The following is a 27,811-nucleotide window of genomic DNA, read 5'->3' as shown; positions in this document are numbered from 1 at the left end:
GGTGCAGGGAGTGGGCTGGCCGGGGTTGAGTGCGTGGAGCTCAGCAGTGGTGTAGTGATGTCTGGAGGCATGGGAGGTGCGAGGGGCAGAGGAAGAAGCTGTCAGTGTGCTATGTTGATGAATGCTTCTAAACATCTTAAGTAGGTCCTGTTTTTATATATAAAATGTATTTTATTAACATACCGTACATCTGATACAAGAATGGGTTAACTGTCTAATGAGTGTCTTGCAGCATTTAAATAATATATCAGTAAAGCTCTGTCTGGCATATTTGGGGGGCTCTGGAAGTAAGTAAGTAAGTTTATTTCAGGCACAGCGCATGGCACACATAAAATCAAATACATTTGATTTAAAAGCAAATAAAACATGCATGATGTGAAATACAAACTATAACTCGAGGTATAATCCAATTATAAACAAATATTCTGTCAAATGAACATCAATTCACTCTGTCGTTTTTCATAATAGTAGCATTGTGTTTAGACAGTTTAAACTCCATAAATAGCACTGTATTCAGAATGACAATCCAAGCTTTGTCCAAATTATCCAAACGGCACGAAGATAATGATTCAGATCCACAGATCTGCTCCAGATCTGATCACAATATCCCATACGCCTCTCGATAGAATCTCACTCCAATGTTATTACACAGAGGTTTTTAGTCTGATTTGTTGCAGCTTGTTATACCTGGGGCAAAAAAAAAAATGTGTTCTATATCCTCATTTGCATAGCTGCAAGACTGGCACATTGGCAAAGTGGGAGAAAGGGACTTCCATGTACAAGTAAATTTGTTAACTAAGTTCCCAGTCTAAATTTAACATACAATGTACGTGCTATTGATGGTTGGATGTCAACCATGTACAGTTCTTTCACTGGGGATGGCTTACGATCTAGGAAGTCATCCACCAAACTCCCTGATTTACCCTTGTGATGAAATTAAAGAACATTTCTCTGCCAAAAGGCTGCAATGACTCTACACTTGGCATCAGATTGCATTGAGAAGGGGTTTGTCCAATAGTTTTCCAACCCCAAGTCGGTAAGATGATACTTAAACTTAAACCATGGCAATGAATGTGCTTTACCCAATCTCAGAACTTCTTCCGTGGCCACTTTGTAATGATATAACTCATTTGTGGACCACAATGACAAGGGGTCTGAACATTGTCAGATCCCCACCATTTTAAGCCCTAAATAAAAAAATATAGGATAAATAGGAGTGCTCTGAGGGAAAGAGAGTAGGTCTGGGTGAAAGAGAGTAGCGATCGTATAACATTATTTTCCTTAGTGGACAGGCTTCCAACGTTTGAAAGACCCCACACCCATAAAGAGACGCAGCATGGGCCTTTGCCCTGTATATCCCCACAGCTGGCGAGATGGATTTCAGAGTAGTTTCCTTAAATCTCTTAACAATAGCAGAGACAGAATGCTCCAACACCAGTTCACTCTTCCCTATTGGGAGTTTCAGGTTCTACGCTTATCAATTCTGATCTCTAAGTAATCAAAACAAGCAACCTGCTGCATCGTTTCCATTTCATGGTAAAAATCCTTCTACAAGCTCTATGCTGGTTAAAATGATAATGTTAGTCGTCAAAGTATTAACCTATAAGCCACAGGTATCACAGAACTCACTAAATTTATTTAAGAGATTTTGGAAACCAATTGGTGTATGTGACAACAATAAAGTGTCATCAGCAAAGAGCATTGCGGGAATGCAGAACCAACTAACATTTGAGAATCATGAATGCACTCACCCAACATTCTACCATCATTTATATATAGGCAAAAGAGTGATGCCGCGAGAACGTACCATTGACACAGTCCTCACTGCACCAGGATACATTTGATCAAATTTCCATACAACCCCCACCTGACTTGGGCAGTAGTGTTACTATGGAGTTTTACAGGGATATCCAGCACATTTGGGTCGATGCCCATCTTGGCCAGTTTTACGATGACATCCAGCATATTTGGGTCAATGCCCATGATGGCCTGAGTAGACAACAGAAGCTGCCTCAGAACTAAGTCAAAGGTGGCCCTTAGGTCTACAAAGGTCAAGTAAAGTTGCTCCCCACCCAGCTTCAGATACTTGGACAAAATAAGATTGAAGGACAAAATGTCATTGATTGTACTCATCCTGTGTCTCAACCCTGCCTGCAAGGGCTCAAGAATCAAAGCTTTGTCCATCCAGTCCTGTAACCTTTCCAGTAACTGTTGTCAGAAAATCTTCTGAAGGTGGTGAATTAAACTAATTGGGCAATAGGTTTTTGAGATATTTCTTTCCCCCTTTTTGTAAATAGGTATAAAATCTGCGTTGTTCCACGTTTCTGGTATCACCCCTCCTGCAACTATTTAATTGGTAAGACAGTTTATGTAGGGGCCCAAAACAAGTGGTTCTGATCTGTACAGATCCCCAGGGATTCCATCGGGCCCTGGGGCTTTGCCTAATCACACAGTTCATACAGCTCGAAGGGTTTCCTGAAACAGTAGTGGAGTGGGTTAGCCCCAGCATTAAGGTCAGAATCTTGCTCGAGAGCTAAGGGTCTGACCTCTTTTAGCCTTAAACTGGGAGTGGCAAAAATTTTAGAAAGATTTTCAACCCACTGACAAGGTTGACTATAGCTCTAGAGGACTATTGGATATGGGCAACCATGAGCAAGAAAGTGCCAGAAGGTCTGAGAGTCATTTCAACGCTGTATATGGAAGGCAATTGTCTGTGTATATTTAGTATGACCAGCCCACACCTTATCTTGTGCCCGTTTCTTAATTGCCTCAATCAGCTAGCCAGTTGCCTCTTGAAATTCCTGGTTATAGCACTTGTGTACGTGCGAGGATGGGGTCTTCCCCCCAACATCCTTCATACAATAATATCTTAAAGACACAAATAGGTCTGTGTGCTGACCAATTACTAATGAATTGTCACAGTCATCATCACTTGGTGGTGTCAACAGGGTGTTAAAGGATTTGTAAATACCAGCTAAAATTCCTCATTTTAATCTCAGTTTTGCCTATTCAAATGACTTCCTATTATTACTTAAGGATCAGCTAGTTTCAGATCTCAGTCCCCTGGTTACAGAGCTCTCCAAGAAACGATTCCTCATCGTAAGTTGCAACACTTTGTGATCACTATCTGTCCAGCTAATGATCCCAAAGTCCTCAGCAAAATGCCCGAGATCAAGGTCCAAAAAGACATATTCAATATGACTGGTCATGGGTCCATGCTCGGTAGTGGAGAGACACTTTGGTGGTCATTATAAGTTTGGCGGTGTTGGACAGCCCAACCGGTGGTGCGGACCACCGACAGGATGGTGGTGCGGACTGCCGTATTATGAGTTAGGCGGTGTACTGTGAGCAATACAGCCACTTCACCACATGGACCGCCAGTGCAGTACGACCTCCGACGACGGTGGTGGCCATCTTCAGGCCAGAAGGAAGGTCCATCCAACCCACCGTATTGCAATTCACCACACCGCCACAATTTCCGGGTCAGAACCACCGCCACACAAAGCCTGGCGGAAAGGAGCCATATAAAAGAAAGCACTCACTGTAGGGACACAGACGAGGCTGACGATGACATGGAGCATGAACTCGAGATCTTTCCAGTGCTAATCCTTGCAATTCATCACCAGGACCGTGACCACCGATGAAGACGACAACGGTGAGTACAGGCGCCTAGCACACAAGGGAGAGAAGGGGACAATTACACACCCATACTGACTACCACACCCACATACATGCACACCAACTCTAATACACACACACACCCTCCTCACCAACACCCTAACACACACACACACACACACATATACAGGCCAAACAAGGTATACATTCTGTACAGAAATATACTTACCTGACACATGGAAAGACATGGATACACATACCTGTGTGTATGACACTCCCATTTTAAAACACCAGACAACGGAATATCATTACACCAATATGCCTTTTGGACAGATATGTTAAATGATGATGAGTAGTCAAAAAAACTGTGTACAAACAAGGCCATGTGCCAGTCCATAGTAAATGTTCGATTCTGCCAACAAGGCACATACTTGACTCCTACCATGACCATGGCCTCCACAGGGCGGGGGCATCAATGGGGCAGGCAGGCACCTCTGGGGCAGGGGGAGAGGGTGGCGGAGGTGGGGACTCAGGTTTGGAAAGGGGGGGACTTGGGCTTAAGAGTCAGAGGGGGTGAGTGTTTGCGCTTGCCCTTGAAAGGAGTGGGAGTGGTCTTGGACCGGGGGTGGCAGAGGGATCAGGCCTCTTACAAAAAAAGTGTTTCACTGGAGAAGAGGCAGGGGACCGGGAAGGGAGGACTGGGGAGGAACATGAAGGGGAAGAACTGGATTTGGGAAGGCCACAGGAATATTTGGGGACAAGACAGGGTGGGCCAGTGGGTTCAAATATGTCTACTTGGGAAAGGAAAAGCTTTTTAGGTGCAGGTGGAGTGGCTTTGGAGACAGGTTTGGGTGGGGAGGTTGAGGGAGTGGTTGTAGGTGGTGTAGGTTTGCTGTAAGTGGATGCAGGTTCATGCTGAGTCTGCTTATGTCTGGTGGATGTATGTTGAGTGGATGAGTGTGAGCGTTTTTGTGTTTTGGGAGGAGCGGGTAGAAAGAGTGGGAGAAGGCAGGCAGCTAGTGTAGATGGATGTTGCGATGCTGTGTGTGTGTGGTGTCTGGATTGCATGTGTGGATGACTGCTGTTGTGGTGACTGTGCTAATGGGGCAGGAGCAGTGACTGAGGGTGCAGGGCATGTGGGTGTGTGTGGTGAGGTGACAGACAGGGAGGAGGGGGTGGGGGACCCAGTTGGGGAAATGGATTTTGTAGTGTTTGCAGTTGTATGTGGAGTGTGTGCATGCTTGTTGTGGGACGTGTGCCGCTTTTGTTTCTCGTTGTATTTCTTGTGTGTTGTTTTGGTGCATGCTTGTCTGCATGTGTGCTTGGGACGGGTGAGGGGAGAGGGGTACTGGAAGGGGCAGAGGTGGTTGGGAAGGGGAACGGAAAGACCAGGGACACGGCTGCCGTCAAAGAGGAGGCCAGAGTGAATGCCTTCCAGGTAGGCATTGCTGCATCTGGGATGCCAGCCCCTGGATGGCATTCACAATGGTTGTCCACCCTACCGAGATGTATTTCAAGAGGTCAATAGCCTCCTCAGTGAGGGCATCAGGGCTGACTGGGGCAGGAGCAGAGGTGCCTGCGTAGAAGGAGACGTCCACCCTCCTGGGTGTGTGGGCACGGGCAACTTGGGGAGAGCTACTGGGAGGGCAGTGCTGGTACGGGGGGTGGTGAAAGATGACAAAGTTTGGGTGGCCCCAAAAGGGTCCGCCACCACCAGGGAGCTGCCATCGGAGGAAGTATCAAAGTCACTTTCAGCAGTGGTAGTTGCCTCCACCCTGGTGCTCCCTTCGCCCTCCAACCCACTGGTCCCCTCAGCGTTGGTGGTCTCTGCCTCCTGGGTCCCATGTGCTGCAGAATCCCCACTCGCCGGTGCCCCTTCTCCTTCACCTGATGATGCTAATGTACACAAGGAGACAAGATGACAGAGAGGGTGGGGTGGAAAAAGAAAAGGATGCAGGCTGTCAATAACTGTACATATATAATGTAGGCACAAATGCAGTCATTCACATCCCAAAACCTATTCCTCACCATTACCAACTCCATGAAAGTGAGTACCAATGATAGGAAATCCAGCTACCACACTATAGTGACATAACCAATGCTATACTGGGCAACCACATCAAGACTCAAGTCCCTACATCCCCATCCAGGCAGACTATGGCAATCTGGGAGTGATCCAGTTCCACTACAATGTGACAAATCGAAGAGGTGGTACATCAAATCCATAGGCCCACCCACAGAATCCGTTACATGGCCACATTTCCACCCATACCCAGATTACTGCACAATCCCAGTGACTTAGGGGGCCAGCTGCATGCCCACACCTGTTTATGACCCTGACATTACCTGCTACCCACCCTATTGCACCCAGCTACACTGTACAAAGTGCAATCAGAACCGTGGTGGTACTCACCCCCTGGCTGCTGTGCTGCCTTCAAGCCCCCATCTAACTGCGGACTGGCCACCCCCAGAATGCGGGCCATCAGGGGGTCAGGGTCTGATGTACACCCCTTCCTTGTTGGGAGGCCATCCCCAGCCGGGCCTCTGCGGTCTTCCAGGCCCAGCGTTTCAGGTCCTCCCACCGCTTCCTGCAAGGAGTGCTCCGCCGGCTGTAGACCCCCAGGGTCCGCACTTCTTTGACAATGGCTCACCACATCCCCTTCTTCTGATGGGCGCTAATCGGAGTGGAAGACACATAGAAGAAAATTACTGTAGGTTTAGCTGACGCATTGACCCTTGGGACATAATATGACTTGTATCTGTACCTCTAATATTGACTCCCAATCATGCCCCTACACACATACGGCCTGTCACACTACACCTATCTATTGGGTCATCCAACAGTCACACTCAGATGCATCCGCTACATTGGCACTCTCTCTTAGGGTGCTATGATGCCACTCACCTGGTCCTCTGGTCATCCATACAGCTTGGCATGTAGGACCCCATCCACAAGCTTCTCCAACTCCTCCGAGGTGAAGGCCGGGGCCCGTTTCCCTGTAGCACGTGCAATTACTTCAACCAGAGGCAGGACACAGCAGCACATGCAGTGGAGTAGTGGCCGTCTCGAGGTGCAGGAGTCAAGTGGCAAGGGCTTCACAAAATGGCAATGAGGACCGCGGCGGTGTGCACCGTCACCGCCGGGGGTGATCATGATTGGCCCCTGTTCCCCATAGACACCAATGTTAACCAATGAGGAGTTGCACGCAGGTTCTGACCGCCTACCACCATGTCAACTAACGCCAGCGGGATGATGTGACTTCCAACTGTCCTCCACATTTAGGACAGGGTGCTGCCATTTTAAGAGGATAACTTATGGATATACAGTACAGTGACAGTGTTAATGGCGGCATAGTAAAACCTATGAGTGTCCAAGTGGTGAAATTACACACGCCATGACTAATGTAATGATAGTACGCATGCCTACAGGTGTATATGTCCCTGGCACACCAATCTCTACACATGTCATAAATGTGGACAATGACTGCCCTCAACATTCAACAGTAATATGTGTGCGGAGTTGTGTATAAATGTATGTGATACTTCTATTCAGAAAGTTGACCTCTACACATCATTGTGTTTTGCTCCTCCATAGCTATCGACCCATGTGGAGAGGGAGGACTACACCAGTGTAAAGACCCCTTGTTGACCTGGCTACCATAGAAGAGCGCCACATTATCATCAGCTATCGGCTGAACCGTGCCACAATTTGTGAGCTGTGTTCCCATTTGAAGTCTGATCAACTGCCTGCCAAACGACACCCCAATGCTATCCCTCCCACAGTACAGGTACTGTCTGGCCTACATATTTTGGCTAATGGTTCCTTTCAGGTGACTGTGGGCTTGACATCCGGTGTGTCACAACCAATGTTCAGCAACATCTTGGGAAATGTCCTGACTGCCTTGTTGCAACACCTCCAGAGTTAACATACATTTTCCCCAAAGGGCAGATTTTACCACTTGTAAGTCTGATTTTTATGCTTTAGCCAACATCCCCAATGGGATTGGTGCCATTGATGGCACACATATTCCCCTTATACTCCCAGAGCCACTGAGCAAGTTTATCGGAATCGCAAAAACGTCCATTCTATAAACGTGCAGGTAGTGTGTCTTGCAGATCAATACATTTCACAGGTGGTAGCAAGATCCCCTGGATCAGTCCATGACACCTACATTTTGAGGAACAGCAATGTCCCACGACTTATGGCACAACTACAGGGAGAGAGAGCCTGGCTAGTAGGTGAGTGTGCATGTGACAGATTTGCAGTGCTACCTGACTGTCTCATGTTTGGCATTTTACAACTCTGTGTCGTGCTATCGTTCTCCCCTCTTCCCAGGTGATTCTGGTTATCCTAACATGCAGTGGCTGCTGACAGCTGTGAGAAATCCCGGGGACGGGAGGGAAACCAGTACAGTGATGCCCATGGTCGTACCAGAATAGTAATTGAGAGGACCTTTGTGCTCCTGAAGGCCAGATTCAGGTCCCTGCAAATGTCCGGAGGATCCCTGTGCTACTCCCAAAACAAGGTGTTTCAGATCATAGTAGCCTGCTGTATCCTGCACAATTTGGCCCTCAGGAGACATGTACCACTACTGAAAGTGGAGGATGGAGCACTGCCATCTGTGGGACCCCAGTGGATTGAGCAGACTCCAGGAATCAGCTGATTCAGCTCTTCTTCTAATGAGTCTCATGTAAATGTTGCACTGTGCATCTGACTACACTGGGCTGGATTTCAGCTGCTAGTGGACATTGTACCTACACTGTGGTGTGTGGACAGGAGTGTGTGTATGTCAGATTTTGTGGGGACCCACTGTTGGCCATTTGCTTAATGATATTCAGACTGCTTACTGTTGTTTTACACAGCAACAATTGCTGCATGAGACAGTATGTATAATTTTACCATGTATTTATGACAAGGGTTTTGTGTGAAGGTATTATGTGTATATAGTTGCTATGGATACAATACTTGTGGTCGAACAAAGGGTGACAGTAATATTCACTTACTATGGCTAGACACTACTGTGGTTGTCAATATGTTTCATTTTCTACTGCCCTTTGTACCTGATTATGTTGGACAAAGTGTAATGTAACAGGTCTGAGTAGTGGGTAGGGCACAGTTGTGAGTGTTACTAAATATCTTCTAACATCAGATGCTGCAATGGGTGGTGTTTATTTCGTACTACATATGTGGCTTATGTTGTCTGAGTATAGTGCTGTAAATATGTGTTACTTGTCTGTTGCTGACAGGTGTTGCAGTGGAGCCTACACCTTTGCTATGGCTACATCATGGAGGAAAAGGTGATGTTTGTGGATACTCCTGGCCAAAGCTGTGACAATAACTTACCATACCCCTCTCTGGATATTGGACCCCTGTAACATTTCCCTGGATATGTACATATTTGATAATGAATAATACTTTACAATTCCATACATTTTGAATAAATTACAACATCTGTTGGTGTGATCAAACAGTGTTTATTAAAGGAGTGAAATAAAAGGGATGGGAAAGTGCAAGGGAGTGGGCAGATGGTGAACGATATACCAGGTTTAATGTCCACAGCTGCTAGTAGCACAGGTGCAGAGTCCATGGGACCATAGGAAAAGGGAGATATGGCAGTGGATAGTCAAAAAGGTGGCTCAGTGGCACACAGGGAGATAGTTAAGGGCAGAGTCACTTCATGGCGGTGGGCTTGGTCTTGGCTACAGTGTCACTGGGATGTTTGGTTCTATGGCCACGTTTACAAGGGGGTTCCTGGGCTACAGGGTGCTGGTGGCCCGTGAGTCCTTTGATCGGGCCACCACTCCACTAGATGCTGCTGATGTTGAGGACTGGGCTGTATCCTGGGTAGCGGAAAGGGCCTGCTAGTGGGTGGTGGACTTAGGCATGATGTTGGGCATTCTCAGCAGCACCCCTGAAATGGAGGCTATTCTGGCATCCAGTTGTTTCCATTGCTCCATGGCCTCCTGCTGGTGTGCCACCTGCAGCCTCTGGGTCTCCTGCAACGTGGCCAGGATCTGGCCCATCCTGTCCTGTCAGTGGTGGTATGCCCCCAGGACATCTGAGATGGCCTCATGGGCAGCCGAGTCCCTCCTTGAACCACCCCCCTGGGCCACTGATACCATCCCAGTGGCCCTAGCCCCACTGTGCCTTTGTCCCCAGCACAGGTCCCCAGTCCCACTTGCACTGGCACCTTCATCGTCCTGCCTGGCGGTGGATGGTGACTCCTGTCCCTGCACAGGTGGGCAGAGAGTCAGTGGCCTGAAGACACTGGTGTGGGGGCACTGGGCCACAGCTGATCGTGGTGGGTCTTCTGGAGGGTGACTGTGATATGGGCCAGTGTAGTCATCTGGGTCCAGACATCCAGCTGGACTGTCGCCACTGGGGCCTTCTTCTGCTGGTGGACTGGCACTGGTTGCCACCTCCGGCAGGGTGGCATGGGAAGTGGTACCTGTGTGGTAGTAATAATATTGTTTTGTGACTCCTGCAATGTATGGGCATTGTGGATAATGGATGATAGTGTTGTAGTAGTGCTAGAAGGGATATGACATTGATACTACTGTCCCTTTGTATCATAGACGTGATATATGTGTTTATGTAATAGTTGTTGCCATTGGCATGTAAATCTCCTGTCTTCTTTACCCTATCCTGTCATTGCCATATCCCTTCCAGCACTTGCCACCTGTTTGGTGTGCTTACATCCCCAATAATGTGCACGCAGGGGCCCTTAGGGATGGGTGCCATGTATTGTTATTTTAGGGATTGGTGGTGCATTGTGAGTAATGTAGTGTAGCCTACATTACATGCCAGGGATGGTCATTGTGCATACAGGGATGATTTGTGGGTTAGTGGGGAGGTGTGGGCATGCAGGGGATATGGGTATGGATGTATGGTGGATGTGTATAGGATAGGGTGTTTAGTGGTAGTGACCGAGGTAGGGTGAGACATGCATTACAGATGTAGCAAATGGTAGGGGAGTATATATGACTTACCAGTCCTCCAGTGAGTCCAGTGAGGCCCGTCTGGTGCAGGATAGCCAAGACCTTCTCCTCCCAGTCGCTGTATTCGGGTGGAGGAGGGGGATGGACCACTGCCAGTCTTCTGTACTGCAAGTTGATGTTGTGATGCCAAAGAAAGTAGGTTGTTCCGCCTCTTCCTTATGTCATCCCTTGTGCGTGGATGGTTTCCCACTGTGTTGACCTTATTGACAATCCTCTGCCATAGATCAATTTTCTGGTTGTGTGCTGTACATGTGCTCCAAACAGCTGTGGCTCGACCCTGAGTATTTAGTCCACCATGGTCCAAAGCTCCCTGTCAGTGAAGCGGGGGTGCTTAGGGTGTGCCATGGTGTGTGATGTGAGTGGTGTGGTGAATGGGAGTTAGTGTAGGTTGTGCAGTGTGTGTGTATGTGTGGTTACGGATTGTGGGTGTTTGGTTGTTGTGTAGAGCATGTTGATTTGTGTGTGAGACTTGTGTGATACGTGTGTGGTGTGCCCTTGTGTGTGATGGGTTTATGGTCTGTGGGTGTAGTTGTCTGGTAGTTGGCAAGTGCCAAAATGGCGTTGCAAAGGATGGTGGGATGTGTGTGTGTTTTATGGTGGTGTGTGTGGGTGTGTCAAGTGTGTGTAGGTGTCTCAGGTGTGAGGGTTTCGTAATGTCCTATGTGTGCAGTTGTTGTTGATGGGAGCCGTTATTGTCCATGCAGTTCATACCGCCAATGAAGGACCGCTGTTGAATGACCGCGGTGCTGATTTGTGGGTCATAATTTGGTGGGCGGTCTGTTGTTGGTGTGGCAGTGGCAGGTAGCTGACCTCCAGCGTTCTGCCGTTGTTGGCCCTGGCGGCTTCAGGAAATTGGCTGTTTTTTGGTAGGTTGTGTTTTTGTATTCATAATACGGCAGTATGGTTACTGCTGCCCCCAGAGGTCTTTTGGTGGGCGCCAGCATGGCGGTCAGTGGTAATTACCACCAAACTCCTAATAAGGGCCTTCGTGTCTGAAGGAAACCTTCCATTACACACACATATACAGTGATTCAGTGTGAGGGACAGTAATTGGACAGCTACAGCTGGCCAAGTCAGTAAAGGTTCTGTCCCTAATGCAGGAATTCCTCTGGCCTCATCCTCAGTGGCAAGAATTGACGCTAAACCCTCTAGAGGTTCAAAAGTAGTGTTAAAATGACCCTCTATAATTAAAGGGTGATTTTCCAACCTATTACACAGTTAACAGCCCAGCATCACAAGTGTTGGAGCCTCCCTATTATGTGGTACAGTACAATTGTACACTTTGTAGATGTACACCGGGGTTCCCCTTCTACCTCTCAGGGACAATGCCAAGATTACTATTCACGTCCATTGTTTTGATCTCCAGGTCTAGCATGTTCCTGACCCATATTGATAGCCCTCCGGATGGGCATCTCCTCTTAGAAAGAACTGCCTCAATACTGTAATTCGAGTATGCAAGTCTGTGGTATTTTTCCAGGGCCCAAGTTTCTTGTAGAACGATTGGATCATACTTATCAATGAATGTCCCCCACTCCTGGTCAACAATATTCTTCTTTAGGCCCTCTATATTCCAGGACAATAGCACAATGCCCCCTTCAATTCTTGCACATTTTCAGGCAACTAAGGCTCTGGCTGTTCAATACTTCTACTGGTGTCAGGATAGAGTCAATCTTGATGATCAGGAGGATGGGGTACAAAACAACAGCAGTATCCAGACATACAGGGAGGTAAGTTTGTTCACAACCAACTTCCTTACAACCTTCTTCCCCTTTCTTTCCTACACTCCCCACTAATCCCCCAGTCATCTCAGCTTGAGCTCCACCCGCATCCCCTGAGGGCTAGGTCCAAACAACTGCTGTAGCTCCCTGTTACAAATGGGTTCTTTGGTTGGCAGTCAGGTTACCCTCTGTCCAAGCAAGACCCTCACTCTAGTCAGGGTAAGTCACACATAATCCAAATTATCCTGTGCCCACCCTCTGGTAGCTTGGCACTGAGGAGTCAGGCATAACTTGGAAGGCAATGTGTAAAGTATTTGTGCAATAACTCATACAATAACACCATATAGCACCACAAAAATACACCACACAGTGTTTAGAAAAATATATAATATTTATCAGGATAAATGCAGGTCAAAACGATCAAAGATGCAATAAGTAAATGTAGAGATATAACTGAAAAGTGATATAAAGGCGGTCATTCTGACCCTGGCGGTCATGGACCGCCAGGGCCGGGGACCGTGGGAGCACCGCCAATAGGCTGGCGGTGCTCCCAAGGGCATTCTGACCGCGGCGGTACAGCCGCGGTCAGAAACTGAAAACCGGCGGTGTACCGCCGGTTTTCCGCTGCCCTGGGGAATCCTCCATGGCAGCGCAGCTTGCTGCGCCGCCATGGGGATTCCGACCCCCATACCGCCATCCTGTTCCTGGCGGTTTTGGCCACCAGGAACAGGATGGCGGTATGGGGTGTCGTGGGGCCCCTGGGGGCCCCTGCAGTGCCCATTCCAAGGGCATGGGCACTGCAGGGGCCCCCGTAACAGGGCCCCACCATGATTTTCAGTGTCTGCCATGCAGACACTGAAAATCGTGACGGGTGCAACTGCACCCGTCGCACCCCTTCCACTCCGCCGGCTCCATTCGGAGCGGCATCCTTGTGGAAGGGTGTTTCCCGCTGGGCTGGCGGGCGGCCTTCTGGCGGTCGCCCGCCAGCCCAGCGGGAAACCCAGAATACCCGCGGCGGTCTTGTGACCGCGCAGCGGTATTCTGGCGGCTCCCGCCGGCCCTGCGGATACCGCGGCCGGCGGGAGTCAGAATGACCCCCAAAGTGTCTTAAGTCTTTTAAAAGCAAACAAAGGGGGTCATTCCAACCTCGGCGGTAAAAGGCGCTTACTGCCGTTCAGAAGACCGCCATAACACCGCCGCGGCCGCGGTAAACCGCCACGGTCATTCTGACCCACAACAGGCAAACCGCCAAAATACTGACATCCACAAAAGTCTGCCACACCAAAGGGCAGCGAGAAACTGGCGATGACCAAACCTCCACCGTCACGCCAACAGAAATACACCCACACTATCAGGACACACGAATCCACGCGGCGGTCTTTCAACTGCGGTATTCCATTGGCGGTACACACCGCCGCGCTCAAAATACACACACTTTTACAAAACAACAGCCACATTGGACAATTCAAAATACACACACCTGATACACATACACACACCACTCCCACACACCCATTACAATATAAAACACCCACCCACATCACCCACAAACCTCCACTCCTAGAGATTCGTGAACACGCACCGAGACAAGACATCCGAGCACCCAGACGCCCAATTCACTGTCACCCAGCAATATTTGCACGCACTTCACACAACACAACAATACACATCACCACACTTAGCACCACACAATCCACCCTACACATCACCCACACCACCCCATGGCACCGCAAAGACACCCCAGGTTCTCTGATGATGAACTCAGGGTCATGGTGGCCAGAGAGAGACACCACCAGCTAGTACAGAGCATTCACAAGCACATAACACTATCACTCACACAACATCCACGCACAAAACACCACACACCACCACACTCACCACACTCATCACCACAAACGCCACCCCACACCTCATCCACACCACCCCATGGCACCCCAAAGACACCCCAGGTTTTCAGACGCTGAACTCAGGGTCATGGTCATGGTGGAGGAAATAGTTCGGGTAGAGCCCCAGCTCTTCGGGGCACAGGTGCAGCACACCACCATTGCCAGGAAGATGGAGCTATGGAGCAGAATAGTGGACAGGGTCAACGCTGTGGGACAGCACCCAAGAAATCGGGACGACATCAGGAAGAGGTGGAACGACCTACGGGGGAAGGTGCGTTCCATGGTATCCAGGCACAACATTGCGGTGCAGAAGACTGGTGGCGGACCCCCACCTCCTCCCCCAGAATTTACAACATGGGAGGAGCAAGTCTTGAACATCCTGCATCCTGAGGGCCTCGCAGGAGTAGGCGGAGGAATGGACTCTAGTAAGTCAAATCTTCACTACTTCTTCCCCCACCCCACCTGCATGCCAACTCATACCCCCACCCTCACCCCCACCCCCATCACACCTACTCCGTGCAAATGTCTCACCATCACAACCCACCCATCCCAACACCTAGCCCTGCATGCGTCCACAAAGCATTGACACCCATCACCTAAGCATGCCCACTGCACATACACATACAACCCCCCCCCCAACACCATCACAACAGCACCCACAAAGGAATGCCAGCACTGGGGTACACGGGCACCCACCCATTGCACGCTATGGCACACACAGAACCAATAACCATACTTTTATACCCCTGCAGGACCCGAACGCCACGTCACCGCGCAGGAGGGTCCACAAATGTCCACTCCACCCCCAGAAGAGGCCCACAGTGAGGACAGCAGCTCTGTCGACCTGGATCTAGATGACCAGCCCGGTCCATCGGGGACCTCGGGACAGTCGGTTCCCCTCACACAGCCACAGGCCACAGCAGACCTTCCCCCCTCTGGGAACACCAGCACAGCACCCACCCAGCGGGCCCATACCTCTGTCCCCAGGACACGTCAATCAGCGGTGTGTCCACCACTACAGGGAACCAAGGCTAACCCAACACCCCAACAACAACAGGGACCTGGGGGCAGTGGTAGTGGGCACACGGTCCAGGGGACAGAGGCCCAGGGAAACAGGGGAACTGGGAGGGCTGCTGTGCGACAGGGGGGGGGACAGGCCCAGGGAACCCACTCTCCACAAGGCCCTCTCCTCCATCATGGGAGCATACCACTGCTCCCAGGAGACGATGGCGACGGTCCTGGCCAGGTTTCAGGAGATCCAGCTTCTGCAGGAGCAACAGTATATGGGGTTCAGGGAGGAACTAAGAAACATAAGTTCCGCCATGAGTACCATCGTAGTGGCCCTGAATGAGGTAGTCACCACATTGCAGGACACTGTGGCACCTCAAAGGGCCCCTGACACTAGCATGCACCAAGAACTGCCTACCACCTCCACCGGCGCTAGTGGACAGGAGGCCCCGACACAAGACCAACAGGCCACCAGAACCCCACCCCCTGCAGAAGGAGAACCACCCTGCAAGCGGGCCCTGAGATCCAGGAAGAAGACAGAGTAAGATGTCAAGACCCCCGCCAGCAAAGGATACCGCCCTGATTGTCATCCCACTGTCCGACATTGTCACCCTATCCAACCTTAAACTGCCCCTGCTCCACTTCCCACAGGCATTTGGACAATGCACCTGTGATACTGATAGTCTGGACTCTGCCATGGACAATCCGCCACCATCACCCCTCACCGATTTTCAACCACCCATCCAATTTAGAGCACTTGAAAAAAAAAATACTTATTGCACAAAACAATCTGGAGTCTGGCTGTGATTTAGAACAAATGTATTAGACATGACCGTGCCAAAATGTTCATTCACATTGTGATGCCAACAAACCGCTGTCACACAGCTATAGTCCATGGGGAAACAAAGCAGATGTCACGCAGTGGGGCCCACAGCTCTGAAAACGGAAGGGAAAGTCACAACACAGTTACCATACACTGGGGGAAAAGAGTCAGACAGTAGAGAGGTAGGAGTCTTTAAGTAAATGTAATATGCCGGTGTGTACTCTTACCTGTGTGTCACTGAAAATACTGCTGTATTACTGTGTTCCTGTTCTCTATGTCGTCCTCTTCGGCTTCCTCCTCTTCACTCTCCACAGGCTCCACAGCTGCTACAACACCCCCATCTGGACCATCCTCCTGCAGAAAAGGCACCTGGCGGCGCAAAGCCAGGTTGTGAAGCATACAGCAGGCCACGATGATCTGGCACGCCTTCTTTGGTGAGTACATTAGGGATCCACCTGTCATATGGAGGCACCTGAACCTGGCCTTCAGGAGGCCAAAGGTTCGCTCGATCACCCTCCTAGTCCACCCATGGGCCTCATTGTACCGTTCCTCTGCCCTTGTCCTGGGATTCCTCACTGAGGTCAGTAGCCATGACAGTTTGGGGTAACCAGAGTCCCCTAATAGCCACACCCGGTGCCTCTGGAGTTGACCCATCACATACGGGATGCTGCTATTCCGCAGGATGTACGCGTCGTGCACTGACCCAGGGAACTTGGCATTAACATGGGAGATGTACTGGTCAGCCAAACAGACCACCTGGACATTCATAGAATGATAACTCTTCCTGTTCCTGTACACCTGTTCACTCCTGCTGGGGGGGACCAAAGCAACTTGTGTCCCATCAATGGCACCAATGATGTTGGGGATATGTCCAAGGGCATAGAAATCACCCTTCACTGTAGGCAAATCCCCCACCTCAGGGAAAACGATGTAGCTCTGTATGTGTTTGAGCAGGGCAGACAACACTCTGGACAACACCTTTGAAAACATAGGCTGGGACATCCCTGATGATATGGCCACTGTTGTTTGAAATGACCCACTTGCTAAGAAATGGAGTACTGACAGCACCTGCACTAGAGGGGGGATCTCTGTGGGTTGGCGGATGGGTGACATCAGGTCTGGCTCCAGCTGGGCACACAGTTCCTGTATAGTGGCTCGGTCAAGCCTGTATGTCAGTATGACATGTCGTTCCTCCATTGTCGACAGGTCCACCAGCGGTCTGTACATGGGAAGATTCCTCCATCTCCTCGCATGTCCCAGCGGACGGTGCCTATGAAGGACAACAGCGAGCACAGAGTCAAGCAACCCACAGGTACGTAACCACAGCTTGCACATAACACAATTCCCAATGCATTGAATGACTTGTATGAGTGTTGGTGCAAGGCCTAGGTATGTGTGACGCAGTTGGTAATTAGGCCATGTGGGCCCTTGAAATGGCGGCTGCCTAACCTGTGAAGTGCGACAGTGGGATGTGAGGTCAATGCGCTGGAGTGGCACACCGTGGCGGTAGGTGGTCGAAGACCGCTGCGCAAAGCCGCATTGGTTAACATTGAACCCTATGGGTTTCAGGAGCCAATGACGATGTGCGCCGGCAGTCGCGGTACGCACCGCCGCGAGCGTGACCGCCATTTTCTATCTGCTTAATCACTCGATACCTGATCTTCGACAGGAGAGGACCTACACTGCAAGTGCTGCTGTGACCTCGGTCTGGAAGAGACAATGGCTCATGCGACTGGGGAAAGGGCCCCTGCCTTCACTGCGGAGGAGTTGGAGAAACTTGTGGATGGGGTCCTCCCCCAGTATGCGCTACTCTACGGTCCTCCAGACCAACAGGTAAGTACACTGGGACCATGCTTAGTGGGCAATGCCTGGGTTGAGTGGGGTGGATGAAAGATGGTGGGGAGGGGAGTAATTGAGGTATGCATCAAACGACAGATGAGAGCATGTGCCACATGGCAAGGGTGGGGATGGGGGGCCACTCACATCGAGCATGCAGAAGGTGATGACAATTTTTCTCTCCCTGTACATGTCACATAGGTCAGCGCCCACCAGAAAGTCGCGATTTGGCGTGCCATCGCCAAGGACGTCCGGACCCTGGGGGTCCACAACAGACGGGGCACCCACTGCCGGAAGAAGTGGGAGGACATCCGACGCTGCAGCAGGAAGACGGCGGAGGCTCAGCTGGGGATGGCTTCCCAACGTAGGAGGGGTGCCAGTCGTCATTTGACCCCCCTGATGTCCCGGATCCTGGCGGTGGCCTACCCCGATTTGGATGGGCGCGTGAGGACATCACAGCAGACACAAGGGGGTGAGTACAAATACATTCTGCTGACTTTACGCGCAGTGGAGGTGTCTGGGTGGGGGAGGAGGGCTGTGGGTATCCCTAGGCCAGGGCGATTTCTGTAGGCTAAGACCCTCCGTAAGGCATGGCCCTGTGCCCCCGCCCCCCACCTCTGTAGGGTGCCAAGTACAGGTATCCATGGCCCTGTGTCATCTATGTGTGCAGTTGTCATCCATAGGCTTGTAGGCCATGTCCCACGGATTGCGTAGTGGACCCCAAGTGCGCGGCGTAGTGCAGGGGGCTTCTGTGTCTGTCTTGTCCGCCAACGGTAGCGGTAATCCATGCACTCAACATGTCTTTATTTCTCCCCCCCCCCTTTTTTGTGGTCTTCCTGTTCATGTGTGCATTAGCATCATCAGGCGGAGGAGAAGTGGCATCGGAGCACGAGGGAGCTGCATCCCAAATGGCCCTGGAGGGCCATGCAACGAAGTCTGAATACACCAGTGGGACGGAGGGCGAGGGGAGCTCCACAGCGGGGACTCGTGCTGATGTCAGTGATAGCGACTCGTCCTCTGAAGGGAGCTCCCTTGTGGTGGCGGCAACATCCGTGCCCCCCGCAACAACAGGTACAGCCGCCACCCAGCGCATCAGCACCGCCCTCCCAGCAGCCCCTCGGAGTTTGCCCCGTGCCCGCTCACCCAGGAAGGTGGGCATCTCCTTCGCCCCAGGCACCTCAGGCCCTGCCCCTGTCGCCCCTGCTGCCCTCAGTGAGGAGGTCATTGACCTCCTGAGGACCATCATTGTTGGGCAGTCTACCTTTTTGAATGCCATCCAGGGTGTACAAAGGGAGGTGCACCAGAGTAATGCATACCTGGAGGGCATTCATTCGGGTCAGGCTGCCCATCAGCGATTGTTCAATGCTCTGGCCTCAGCACTGACGGCAGCAATTGTCCCTGTCTCTAGCCTCCCCCCTCCAACTCCCTCCACCCAGACCCAATCCCCTGTACCTCTGCCTATCCCAGACACACCATCAGACCAGCCTGCACACACCTCAACACCCAAGGGAAGCTGATCCAGACATAAGCACCACACATCACACAAGCATTCACACAAGCAACATCCACATGCAGACATACCAACAGCCACTGCCTCCACTGTGTCCCCCTCCTCCTCGTCTCCCTCCTCCCTCCCTGTCACGTCTCCACTCACACTTGCATGCACAACATCTTCAGCCACTACGTCCATCACCAGCACACCCACCAGAACACTCCGCACACGTGCAGTCACCACCCCCACTACCATTTACACGTCCCCTGTGTCCTCTCCCAGTGTGTCTGTCACCCCCTCTTCGAAACTACACAAACGCAGGCAACCACCCACCCAACAGCCATCCACCTCACGACAGCCTCCAGCCCAAGCACCTGCACCCAAAGACACTACACTTCACACTCCTACAACCACATCCCCTTCCTCCACTCCCATACCCACTACACCTACCCGTCCCTCTCTTTCCAAATTGCTTTTCCTTGCCAACCTTAACCTCTTTCCAACAACTGCCCCACCCCGTCCATCTCATAAGACTCCAATCAGCACCTCAGCCACCACAAAACCGGGACCTATAAAGACTGTTGTCCATGGACTGTGGAGTCCCCCACCCTCAAGGGCATCCAGTTCAGCTAGGAGCCAAGGCACGGCCAGCCCACCCCCGGAAAAGCATCCGAAGATTGCCAGTGCCCGGCGCGAGAGACCAAAGACCCCAGGGACCAAAATCCCTACATTGGCTCCGGCAGGAAGTCGGGTGCCACCTGGCACACCGCCAAAGGTGGGAAAGGGCCACAAGCGTACAGGGAAGGGTGGGAAGGGCAGCACGCCCGACAAGTCAGGCAGCAGGCCAGCTGGCCAGGAGGGCCCTACCAGCCCCATCCCAGGTGTGCAGGAGGACACCCACAGGCCCGGTACTGCAGCCCAAGAGGGCCCCGCAAGCCACGTCCCAGGTGGGCAGGAGGACACCCACAGGCCGGGTACTGCAGCCCAGGAGGGCCCCGCAAGCCACCAGACAGATGGGCAGGAAGGCCCCGCCAGCCACATGTCAGGTGGCGAGTGACATCCATGCCTGGGCCGGATCCGCTGACCAGGACACTCATCTCAAGCACCGCTCCGCTGGGCACCGCCGTCTCAAGCACCGCTGAACTGGGCCCTTCATCTCAAGCACCGCTGAACTGGGCCTTTCATCTCAAGAACCGCAGGCCCATTGGCGGAAGGGGCAGGCCCGCATCTGTGTCGGGCATGGCTGCACGAAGCACTCTGGGCACTAGCCCCCCTCCAGTACCAGTGGAGACTGTTATCCACTTGAGAGACTGTGGCTTTGCACTCCCTAGGATGGTACAGTGGGCTAACCACCCACTTGGGAGACTTGAGAGACTGTGGCTTTGCACTCCCCAGAATGGCACAGTGGGCAACCCACTCACTGTAGAGACTTGCGAGACTGTGGCTTTGCACTCCCCAGGATGGCACAGTGGGCAACCCACCCACTGTAGAGACTTGAGAGACTGTGGCTTTGCACTCCCCAGGATGGCACAGTGGGCAACCCACCCACTGTAGAGACTTGAGAGACTGTGGCTTTGCACTCCCCAGGATGGCACAGTGGCCATGGAGGCCCCTCGTGGATCTGGCGTCGTGAACTCATCTGGCTGAGGTGCCCCCCCTTCCCTTCCCCCTGAGGTGCCTGTAGTTTTCCTATCTGATGCCCCTGCAGTGTTCTCTCCGTTGGAGGAAGGTATCCTGTGTGGGCTTTGCCCATGTGTTTTGGCCCAGTGGCCGACGAACAATGGCTGATAGACATATCGGACTGGACAATTTATGTATATAAAGTTATAGATGTGTGATATATTTTATACTCAGTCTTACAATATAATTCTATATTTATAATCATTTCCTTTTGCCTTTGCATTCTTCCTGGGGGTTTGGGGGGGTAACTGTGATGTGTTGCTATGCATTGATGTGTGTGTTGTAGTGGGTGAGGGTGGGGGTGGGTGTGTCGCGTATGTGTGTCCCCGTAATATTTTCTCCTCCCCCCTCCCCTGTGTCGTAGGTGCAGTACTCACCGTTGTCTTCTGCGTCGGCGTTCGTGCTCCTGGTAGAGGAGCAGGAAGGCAATGGCTGGTAGGATGTGGAGTTCGGGTTCCATGCTGTCCAGATTCCTCGTGGGGTGTATGGAGGTGAGCGTTTTCTGTTTGAAATGTCTGTTTCCGCCGTGTTTTTATCGCCCCGGAAAAGGTGGCGGATTAGTGGGTTGTGATAGGGTGGGCGGTACATTGTCTCCCGCCTGTCTGTTGGCGGTGACCGCCACACTGTTTGTTAGTCCCGCCGTGGCGGGCGGTGTGTTAAAGTGGCGGTCTCTGTTGGCGGTTTCCGCCAGGGTCGGAATTGCATTGTTTTTACCGCCAGCCTGTTGGCGGTTTGGCCGCCGCTTTAACACCGACCGCCAGGGTTGGAATGACCCCCAAAGTCTCTTTCAAGCACAAAGTACCTGGTTCGCGTGAACAATCTCCGCAAAGAACCGCAGAGGAGAAGCGTGGAAACAAAGGGGTGTGCGTCGATTTCTCAGGCTGCACACGGCAATGCGTCTTTTAGTTTCCACGCAGTGACAGCTGTGCATGGATTTCCGGCGCTCGGTCGTGGATCCTCTTCGGGTTGCAGGGTTTTCAGATGCCCCAGGGACGGTGTGTGGATTTCCTGCGCTGGCAGGACAAAGTCACAGGAGCTGTGTCTATCCAGTGGGCATTGCATCGAATTTTCTACTGCACGGCAGGCGCTGCGTCGATTCCTCTCAGTAAGTTGAGCTGCATCGTTCCGGCTTGGCTGTGCGTTGATCCAGTGGGCCGTGCATCGAATTTCCAGTCGCTACGTTGGCACTGCATTGATCTTCTCATTGCGAAGACGGGCTGCGTCGTACCGGTTCGGCCTGCGGTGAAATTTTCACTGTGGTGCAGGCTGTGCATTGTTTCTGGCAGGCTGTGTGTCGAATTTTGCCACATAAGGAGTCCTTCTTGAAGAAATGAAGTCTTTTTGGTCCTGTGACTTCAAGGAACAGGAGGCAAGCTCTCTTCAAGCCCTTGGAGAGCACTTCTTCACCTCAGCCAGAGAGCAGCAAGGCAGAAGGACAACAGCAAGGCAGCAGTCCTTCACAGAAAGCAGTCAGGTGAGTCCTTTGGGAAGCCAGGCAGTTTTTTTTGGCAGGATGCAGGTTCTGGTTACAAGTTTCTTCTCCAGGAAGTGTCTGAGTTGGTAGGGGCAGAGGCCCTGTTTATATAACCAAATATGCCTTTGAAGTGGGGAAGACTTCAAAGAGTGGCTTAGAAGTGCACCAGGTCCCCTTTCAGTTCAATCCTGTCACCGGGGTCCCAGTAGGAGGTGTGGCAGTCCTTTTTGTGAGAGCAGGCCATCCACCCTCCCATCCCAGGAATACCCATTCAAAATGCAGATGTTTGCAAGTGAGGCTGAGTATCCTGTGTTTGAGGTGTGCCTGAGTGAATGCACAAGGAGCTGTCAACTAAACCCAGCCAGACATGGATTGTAAGGAACAGAAAGATTTAAGCGCAGAGAAATGCTCACTTTCTAAAAGTGGCATTTCTAAAATAGTAATATTAAATCCAACTTCACCAGTCAGCAGGATTTAATGTCACCAGGATTTAATGTCACCATTCTGGCCATACTAAATATGACCTTCCTACTCCTTTCAGATCAGCAGCTACCACTCAAACAATGTATGATGGCAGCCCCAATGTTAGCCTATGAAGGGAGCAGGCCTCACAACAGTGTAAAAACGAATTTAGGAGTTTTACACTACCAGGACATGTAAACTACATAGGTACATGTCCTGCCTTTTGCCTACACAGCACCCTGCCCTATGGGTTACCCAGGGCATACCTATGGGGTGTCTTATATGTAGAAAAAGTGGAGTTTTATGCCTGGCAAGTACTTTTAAATGCCAAGTCGAATTGGCAGTGAACCTGCACACACAGGCCTTGCAATGGCAGGCCTGAGACAAGGCTAAAGGGCTACTTAAGTGGGTGGCACAATCAGTGCTGCAGGCCCACTAGTAGCATTTAATCTACAGGCCCTGGGCACACATAGTGCACTCTACTAGGGACTTATAAGTACATTAAATAGTCCAAATGGGTATGATCCAATGTTACAATGTTTAAAGGGAGAAAGCATATGCACTTTAGCACTGGTTAGCAGCGGTAAAGTGCACAGAGCCTTAAAACCAGCAAAAACAGTGTCTAAAAGGTAGAGGGAGGCAGGCAAAAAGTTAGGGGTGACCACCCTAAGGTTGTCAGGTCTAACACTCCCAAACTCTGAATCCTGACTCTCCAAGTGAGATAAACACTGAAATCTATTTGAAACTTGAACAGTAAAATTACATGTATTAGCAATCGGGCCCACACCCTGTTCTTGCATTCACCGGTGACCCGATGCCCTTAAATGAGGGTAGAAACATGCCAATGTGACAATACTCACACTGGTACTATATGTACCCTGAAACAACCTGTCACCCTAGTAAATCAGCCTCTCTGCAAGCCCTGGGTACCTGTAGTTTATTGCAACACAGTCCACTTTTATGGATTTACCTGAAGGTTCAATCTACCCAACCCTCTCACAAAAAGAATGTCCTTGGATTCATGCGACCTAAAGTCTGTGTGTTGGGTTAACCAATGACAGACTTTATTCTTCAACCCAAATGTTGTTTTGTTTTTTTAGAGTTCAATTGAGGGGCATCAATCAATATGGATAACAATCAAGTGGTAACTCTAGTTTATCTCTTGAGGGGCATGGTGAATGACCAGCTGCAATGCTGGTACTTCTCTATAATATGTTGCAACAGCTCCCCAGGAGCCATCTTGTTTTCACCTTAGGCAAGACAGTATTCCTTACCCTAGTGGGCCATTGGGCATATGGACTATGGGAGCCGGACTAGGATTGACACTCCTTCCTTGCCCCATATTTCTGATTACAGTCATCAGTATAGGCAAGCTTGTTAGGGTCAGAAGAAATCTGCAGCAGACCAGTGCTATCACAGCGATTTACTCCCCTCAAATTAGAATCCCCTCCCCTCCACTGTAGTAGCACCCTCCCGAAGAACAATGGGCTGGGCTATAACCGTGGGTACAGAGTTTTGTCCTAGAACATCCACGTTATCTGGGGATGGCTTAGATAATATACAGTTGGCAAGTTCTGATTCTATCGCAGACAAACGTTCAAATATCAAACCCAGTTTACAAGTCAAAATGGTAGTAATCTATGTATGTCTAATTTGTCCAACAGAGGTCCTAGTGTATCTGTTCTCTTGTCTCACTCAACTGGATCATTGGGTGGTTACAAAGTGTTCAAGCGTAAGCGTTTTGATATACTAGTAACCTCCACCCATTTCCCTTTCCTTAGGGCTATCCCATCCTGCATGTTATATACCAACACAACATTGGGTTCTAAGAGAACTATGACTTAGGGGATGTTGGTGGAGATACCGATTCCACTATAGGATGGCAGCTATCTGAAGTCTCAGGGGCCAGAGCTACAGTCCCCAGCCCTGAGCCAATCATTAGGGGTGCAACTCAACAGGCGAAACAAGGGGTGGTGGAGAAGAAAGAGATAAGCGCCTTTCAGCTAGCTCAATCTCTTTGTTAAATACTCCCACTGTGCATTGGAAAAACCCATCCAGAGACGTGGGAGTATAAGCTTTAGTAGAGGTGGAGGCAGCTTTAATTTCCCCATTGCCACACTGATTAAACAAAGTCAGATTTTCCCAGAAACGAACGCTCACAAGTCAGCACAGGAGATCATTCCATACCTTTTATAAAAGAAGCAAGAGGGGTAGCCCAGTCCAACCTCCTGTGGCCAATGATGGGCCGAGCTTGCCCTGGTCTTTGCCCAGGCATGCCCCGCACTGCGGTGCACAGGGTGATCTTTAAAAACAAGCACCTCCAGGTGCAGGTATGACGGCAGACTCCTGCACTGGTACCTGGGTCCTGTAGTCATGGCTGCCACCCTCTCCAACAGCAGTCCCCTCCCCGCGAGTTGTCTCAGGTATGCAAAGGAATGATACAACTTCTCCAGTCACAGCTCCCATGTTTTGGTTTTCCTTTTTATGGGCGAGCACAAAGTGCTCCGTCCATTCTGTAATCTCTCTTTGGGCTTGAAATCACGCCCAGGCCACGTCAGTCACTTACATTGGTTTGTGGGCTTGCCTTTTAAAATCCGCTTGCTTTCATTTGTGAAAGGCATGTATACGTCGTGCCTTTTCCGGTGTTTAGCCCACCTACACAGCACCAGTAAAGTACCAAAAACATACGAGGCTTGATGTTTTCAGCCTGGAGTCCGGACTACTTTATCTGTTTATTTTCCACGCAGCGCGATTGCGCTGCTTTTTTTTTTTTGCTTTACAATGCTAATAGCTCTAACTCGAACAAATGCGAGACCCGTTGCATTGAAAATGTTTGTACTTCTTTCCTGGTCTCCAGGCAGCAGATTTTTTAGCATCAAGTTGCCATTTAGAGCTGTCTCACGCTTAGCATAGTTCTACATCTCAGCAAGTCACGCTTGTGGTGCAGTTTGAGCACCCTTCGCAAGCCGCCCTTTCGAGAAACTGATATTGTTATAGTTTTTTCATGCACGAGTGAACACAATTAAAGGAGACATGTTGACAATAATCAAAGGAACTGTTTCTGTGTTCTGACCCTCCCCTCTTACTTTAGGTTGGCCATTACTATGGCTGGTGGCAAACCGAATAACATTAAACAATGCCGCAGGCAGATGTAAGCTGCTTTGGAGCATGGCTGCCCATGAATTGCAGGGCTATTAGTAAATAAATCAATGTAGCTGTTTCTAACACCTAAATTGAGGTTTCCGAGTTCGTTGTTTCCTAATCTTTAATGGTTATCCATCCAAATATGTTTTAAGACATGTTTTCTAGTTGAATTCCACCCTAATTAGTTTTCACTGGCTATTGTGTGTTTCCAGTACAGATATTGTGAGCCACGTGGGAGGGATAGAAGGGATGTCTTTGAAGCAACCGACATTTTGTGTGAGTTAAGTAAACAGTGATGAAAGTCCTAGTGTAATATATCACAATTATATCTGGGGGAGGAAGATGCTGCTAAAATGCTACGCTGATGAATGTTTCTAACCAAACGCATGATTTTAAGCAGGTCCTGTTTTTATATTTAAAATGTATTTTATTAACATAACATACATCTGATACAAGAATGGGTTTAATGTGTAATGTACCTCTTGCAGCACTTACATATCTACCTGGCATATTTTGGGGCTTTGGAAGTGAGCTATTGGCATTTAGCACATTCTACCACTCTGTGCTGTCTGTTTGAAAGATTTCTAATTTTGCACAGGTCACTACAGTTTATCTAGTGTCAAAGCTTACATCTCATTTTTGCTTATCAACAAGGCTATTGATAACACAGTAACTGGCTTCACTACTTGATTCAAAGTACCGTCCTACTCACACCTCTTAAATCCCTAGCTTATTTTGTGTTACACAAAATGAACACGGTTGAGCAGATTCCATTAGGAAATGCAGTTCTATTTGGTATACAAAGAAAATGTGAATTACTGCTAGCACTAATAAAAATTCACAGTTCTGCTTTCCATGCTTCCTGTTTGGTGATAAAGCACTATGCACAAACATAGGAGCGCCAGTCTTAAAACACCTCTTTTTGTCCAAATTGATTGTGTGATTTTTGTGGTGCTTTTGAATTGGGTTTCTGTGGTCACGATAAACAAGAAGGGTCTTCAAATAATGGAATCTTCAAACGCCTATTTGATTTTGCTGCCAGCTTCACCAGTGCAATAGATACTCACTTGAAATCAGCTGCAGTTTTAAAAGGTACTTCCAAAAACATCCAGAATGAGCTCCTGGATTATTTGCTGGAAGTAACAGGAGACAGCACATAACAGCACCTATGAAGCACTGAGGTTTTGGCCAGTCATGTTGATGGCACTACAGATGGTCCACACAGACACAATCCGTATAAATTTTCCTCTACAATGATGGCAACAATAAAGTTGTTGGGAGATTTTATTGTTTTAATCCTCTAAAAGATTAATCTGCACATACATTTGCTATAGCTTTGCTTCAGGAACGTAATAATGTTCTCCTACAGACCAGTGACAAAAATCAAATATTGCTCAAAGCTATGATGGTGTTAGTGTGATAACTGCAGACTCGGGGGAGTCCAGAGAAATGTTAACAATGCTTACCCCAATACACATTATGGGCATTGTTGTGCTCATCAATTACATTTGATTATGGTGCAAGCAGTATCAAGGATCTAAAAAGTAATTTTTATGACTATTTTGGGTGGCTTTCCAGCAGTTATATGTTGAAACAATGAGTGCTTCAACCACCCATGCCTCAACAACGAGGTCGGAACAACGACCTCGTTGTTATCACTAATGTCTTCAC

The sequence above is a fragment of the Pleurodeles waltl genome, chromosome 3_1, assembly GCF_031143425.1.
Source record: "Pleurodeles waltl isolate 20211129_DDA chromosome 3_1, aPleWal1.hap1.20221129, whole genome shotgun sequence".
Classification (NCBI taxonomy): domain Eukaryota; kingdom Metazoa; phylum Chordata; class Amphibia; order Caudata; family Salamandridae; genus Pleurodeles; species Pleurodeles waltl.
This window is presented reverse-complemented; position numbering follows the sequence as displayed.